Source organism: Bufo gargarizans, chromosome 3, assembly GCF_014858855.1.
Source record: "Bufo gargarizans isolate SCDJY-AF-19 chromosome 3, ASM1485885v1, whole genome shotgun sequence".
NCBI classification, from domain to species: domain Eukaryota; kingdom Metazoa; phylum Chordata; class Amphibia; order Anura; family Bufonidae; genus Bufo; species Bufo gargarizans.
In genome coordinates, this window is record NC_058082.1 from 317,924,496 (window position 1) to 317,930,495 (window position 6,000).

A 6,000-nucleotide genomic window follows, 5' to 3' on the forward strand; every position below is an offset into this window, starting at 1 on the left:
GCCTTGTATAATGAAAGGCTGGCCGTGCGCTTAAAAAAAGGGTTGTCCGAGACTTTTGGATAGGTCATCAGTATCTGATCGGTGGGGGTCCGATCAGCTGTTTGAGAAGGCACTGGCGATTCTGCAAGCGGCGTGACCTTCTCTCTGCTCACACAGTGCCGTACATAGTATAGTGACTGTGCTTGGTATCACTGCTCAGTCCTATTCACTTTAATGGGGCTGAGCTGTACCGAGGCCATGTGATCAATGAACGTAACATCACATGGCCTAGGGAAGGCTGCAGTGCTACTGTGAGCGCCCTTGTCTTCTCAAAACAGCTGATCGGCGATGGTCCCGGATGTTGGATTCCAACTGATCAGATACTGAAGACCTAGCCAGACGATTGCCACAACTCCAGAATCAGAAACAAAATCCAGGTATTAGATTTCTTGAGATTTCTGGGGTTGCGATTAACGTGCAAGTCATGCTGCAACCTTATTCTGCTCCAAACCACACAATACACATTAGGGCTGCAACGATTACTCGATGTAATAGAGTCAAAAAAATCCTCGATGCAATTTCCCTGCATCGAGGATTCATTTAAAATCACGTGACCACGGAATGGGAGTGAAGTGAAGCCTCTCACTCACTGCTCCGTGGCCTCCCTGGAGCGTCTATTGTGGCAGTAACAGGGCTCAGGTCAGGGAAGGGGAGGAAGCGCAGTGTGTGCTGCGGTACACGGGCTGTGGCGGCGGCTTTCTGCCGGACCCGGTCACGTACTACTGGCCCTGTCTGCAGGGATAGCCCAGGAAAAGCTGCCGGCTGTGCCAGGGGGACATAGGGCTCCTGACCTATGTGCAGCTCAGGCAACTGGCTGACAAGTACGTGCCCGGGAAGAGCTGGCAGCACCAGGATATCGCCGAGCTGCTGGAGGCCGGGGAGCACCAGGAGGCGTTGGCCAGGATCCCCTCCGCCATAGACACAGGTAGGAAGCCTGCTGCCCATAGAGATCTGTGCCTGGGAAAGCTGGGTGGCAGCAGCACTAGGCTCTCCAAGGCGCCTGAATGCCAACACTGTGGTACTACTGCTGTGACTACAGGGGAGCAGTGCAGTGACCCCTGTGCGGTGACTACTGGGGAGCGGCGGGGTAGCGACCCCTGCGCAGTAACTACAGGGAGGGGACATGGCACTGGATGGCATAGAGGGGCAGACGAAGGGTGTTGGGGACTGATACGTTTTTATAAAGAAAAACTGTCTTAATTAAAAAAAAATTATTCACTAGAAACTCTGAAGTCACAGGGTCTAAATGTAGAATTCAGGGTCATTTAGTCATCTCCATCATTTATGCATGTTTTTTACTTGTGCTTTTTCGTGTGGAAAACAACATGTGCTATATGGCTAATTGTGTTCCTCTTTTTTGTAGGACACCAACTATTAATTCTATTGTTAGGAATGGTCACGTTTGGTGGACTGGAGGGACCATGCAGGCGATCCATTATTACAGTAGAATGCAGTTAATATTGTTCGGTTGGGATACCACTTCTATGGGAACCATGATCATGGACACCCTTGTCTCTGACTCTGGGCCTCCCCTGCCCCCCATGGGGCCTGTGTGACACGGACTCGTGACGGGTTGGTCTGTTCATAAGTTAAATAAGTATACTATGTACTGCTCTGATTCAGTCTATCCATGACTTCCCTTGTTTGGGAGGAATCCGGAGTCACATCACTGTGACATCCTGATGCCCCAGCCTTATTGTTGTTGGGAGATTGCGCCAAGTTCTACTTGGATGCTCCCTTTACAACCCAGGAATAAGTGACATGGAGCAGATATGCTGATAGGTCTGGGAAGGGAGGTACTTGCGGTTTGACACTCCGTTACACACACCCCTGGTACAGACATTCCGGCACGGAGACTGGTGGTTGCCCGTTAGTCTTCCGTTTGCGGATCAGCTTTTGTCTGCTAAAACTGTGGAGCTTGGAATACATTCAGTGTGTCTTTGCAACTTTGTATGAGGAACTTGCCGGCCTGTACGGGCATGAGCATGCGCCCTGTACGAAAGATAGTCAGCAGCCATCTTTGTTGTGGTTCCCACATCTTCATCCATTGTTTCGTGAGAGCACACGTAGCGGCGCTTGCGCAGACCGCTCTTTCGGACGCAAGCAGATTCCACCATGTCTCCACGACTGATCCGAATGTTTTTAATCAATTTGACATACATATATAATTATGTATTCACATCAATATTACTACTGTTTTTATCACATTATGCACTTTACTTGATGACGCTCACAATTAACTTTGCTATGATCATGGTCACAGATGAATTAGGTTTTTAATGATGCATTTGCACTTTATTACTCAATTATGGATTTTGATAATTGCCTGCACTATTTATAGATGTCACTCAGCTAGACAAAGGCTCCAATGAGAGAGCTGAAACGTTGCTGCTAGATGGGTGAAATATATATATATATTTTTTTATCAAATAATCCTATGTAGCACATTCATTTCTCACACAAAGTAAATTCTATATAACTATGGAAAGGCAGAAGGCTCACACATGGTTTGGATTGTAAATGCTGTCTCGGCAGCCTTCCCGGAGGAACGCGCAGTCACAACTCATACACTTGTGCTCTGGAGATCAACATTACAGACGGAGACAAAAGAAACATGAAGACAAAGATCCGTTAATCTGTACATGTCTCCAAATGTCCGCAGACCTAAACAATACCAGACATATCTATATAGTGGTTCACCCATCGTATATACACCGTCTAAGGCCCCACTAGATCAGTGACCAATCATGTCACATGGTAGCAGCTGGCGGTCACCAGGTCAATAGATTGAGAGCACATTATAAAACAATTTTAGTAAACATTTACATGAATTAATATATAAATTGCATAAAACAGATAAAAACTGTTGGTTTAAACCCCAGATACCACCAGACATGCAGCGCCCACTGGTGATCATGGATGTGAATAGGTATGGGGCGCCCTTTCAGAAAGTGAACTTAGTCATCTTAGATCCGTTTCTACTTGTAAAAAAAAAAAAAAAAAAAAAAGAAACATTCTAGCGAGCGTCTTGGCAGGATACACAGCGATGTAGCGTTCACGCCGTTGTGGAGAGCGCCCCCTGTGGGCATCCCACATGTACAGCATCATTCAGAAGTCAATTTTCCAGCATCTGGCACATTGCGGTGTAGTTGCTTTACCAGGAGACTCGCAGCCAACGTCTACAGGTCATGGAGCATTGCACTTCCAGATTTCAGATACTTAGGCCATAGGTGGTGGGACCCTGTCACTAGTGGATGTGGCAGCCTATTGAAACAACCGAGCGGGTTGTGCTATGCCCTTTCCAAAAGTCCCATAGAGGTGGCACAGAAAGCTATGCAGTCTCTGGAAGTTAAGAGATGAAGAAAGAGGGTGACTGTTTCTGTAACGTCTATTGACTGCGGAAACAGTGTAGTACAACCTGCTCGGCTTGGCCTTCATCATAGTCCCAACCATCCAGGTAAGGTGGTCAGTAGGCCCCATTCTAAAGACAGGTACAGGTGTCAGAAGTGGGACCTGCATCTATCAGACTCCACAGGATATGCCATAAATGTCTGAGATCAGAACCCTTTAAGATTGTCCAAAGCAGTTATTATAGGGAACTGTGGGATAATATACGGTAGTTTTCCACCGATATGTAGAAATCCCATGAGCCGGGTAACAAATGCATCTAGAACCCTACTACCAGCACCATCTACTGATGTCTATAAAGTGCAGAGCCCCTAAAAGCAGCATCTTGGCTTGCAAATCCAGACCCTCATTCTCCCTATAGGTGGCGGAACCCCCATCTATCAGAAATTAAATGCAGAAATACTCTGCCTACGTCCGCTGCCGGTCTTCTACTTCTTCCTGGGTCTCCCTCTGATCTCCAGATCCTGGGCTCTATTAATGACATTTCTAAATGCTGCATCCTGTGATCACCTATCTGGTGGTGGTGGTGGGGGGAGGGGGACACTGGGAAATCGGTATTCATTTATTTTATAGCATTTTAAAGGGGGTATCCCGGTTAGAAGAGTTCATCCCAGGGGGTGCACCACCAATGAGGCGATTGCCTCAGGTGGCAAGACCTAGAGACAAGCGGGGGAAGTGGCAGGGCTGTGGGAATATATATCTATATTCAACTCTATCACAGTATGCCTTAAACAACAGGGCTGGAGGGTCGGGCACCGGTTCAATTTTTGCCTCGGGCAGCAGAAAGTCTAGGTGCACCCCTGGGTTATCCCCTAACCACAAGATATGAGGACTGATAGTCTGATCAGGACAGAAGGGCCCATACCCCCTAATATATGGAGTGGCTGAGCGCTGTCCTGGGCTCTCCGGCATTCCCAGCAGTGCACAGCCTTAACCACCAGGCTCCCATCCTCAATCAATGGTGGTCCCAGCAGTCAGCCCCCACCCATCTAACAGTTACCTTCTATCCTATACATAGGAGATAACGTCTACTAACCCCCTTTAACAAGTCAAGCTTCAGCTGTCAGAGAGGCGTTTCCCATAAGTTCTCACTTGGCACCACACCATTACACACTCAGCTCTGCTACATCCCGTCCATGATACTGCTGGGGGTGCAATAGGACTGTCCCATCCTGTTACCATGTTCATAGCACATACATAGAGTACAAGGAGAGATCTCACTTACTACACAGACACCAAGCCAGTCAATGGGAAGTCACAGGTGATTGCATATGTTGCCGCTATAGCGCAGGAGCATTCCCTAGTAGTAAGCACTTACCTCCACTGCTCTGAGGCGGCTGGTAGGTCGCCCTCCCTGGATGTGACTGCGCTCCTATGAGACACGCGTGGAAACGCAGCTCCTCACAGAGGAAATGACTAACACCCGGGACTGGCCCTCATTCCTGAAGTACGGCTCGTTAGCATAGGCCACGCCCACCCCGTGTGTGGGGCGGGGCGGCGCGCTGGGCGCTGTACCTGGCTGATTGCACAATAGTGACTGGCTGGAGCTGATAAAATACATTGCAGTGAATCCAGCGAAGTGTGGGCATAGCAATTGGCATCCACTTTCTAATAACCTGAATGAGTCAGTGGTGTTAAATGACTTTGAGCAACTCATCTCATGGTGCCAACACACAGCGGGCAATACCCTGCATCATACCAAGTCAGCCTGGCCCAAAGTGGTCATAAAGACCGCTGGCATTGAAGTGGGCAAACCTCACTTTTCACAGATTCGTATCTGCAGTTGCATTTGTTTTGTTCAGTTTTAGGGTACTTTCACACTAGTGTTATTCTTTTCCGGTCTATCCTAGGGGCTCAATACTGGAAAAGAACTGATCAGTTTTATCCCCATGCATTCTGAATGGAGAGTAATCCGTTCAGGATGCATCAGGATGTCTTCAGTTCAGTCATTTTGACTGATCAGGCAACAGAGAAAACCACAGGATGCTACGGTTTTATCACCGGTGAAAAAAACTGAAGACTTGCCGGAATGCCTGATTTTTTCCCCCATAGGAATGTACAGTCAGCCGGGGCGTGGTACGGTGGCAGTGGGTCAGGATAGATGTATATAAGTCTATGGTTTGTTCGTCACGCCAATTGCAATGTGCGCAGGGTACAGTCGCAGGGCCCTTTAAGATGTAATAACTCACGTACCAGGTGAGGAATGCCAGAGTGGGGATAGTGTCTCTGTGTAATGTCAATGGTGTCTCCTACCTGGGTACAGCTGGACTCCTGGATCCTGGCTCACATGCAATAAAATGAGTGCTTTGCTAGTAGGAGTAACTGAGGAACTTTGGTAGTAAGGAATGAGATCCAGACTGGTGATATAATCCAACTTGTCTTTACTGGAGGCAGCATAAATCCATATGAGGTACAGCAATAGTCTTTAGGTCCCAGCAGGTATAGGCAATGTATGGCAGGGGTTAATGCCTCTTCTGCTTCTATACTATGGGCCAGATTTATCATGACTCTGACAGCTCACTCCACTTTAACATATGGCTAAAGTCAGTTTTA

The 6,000-nt window shown here is 47.8% G+C and overlaps 1 protein-coding gene across 1 annotated transcript in view; it reads right to left on the reverse strand.

Moving 5' to 3' along the window:
• The window catches only part of FHL3 (four and a half LIM domains 3), a 69,530-nt gene extending 64,636 nt beyond the window's left edge, over window positions 1-4,894 (reverse strand). The window contains exon 1 of the mRNA XM_044287708.1: window positions 4,766-4,894. The gene's annotated coding sequence lies outside the window, so the exon portion shown is untranslated. The remainder of the gene's footprint in view (window positions 1-4,765) is intronic.
• Window positions 4,895-6,000: the final 1,106 nt, after the last annotated feature.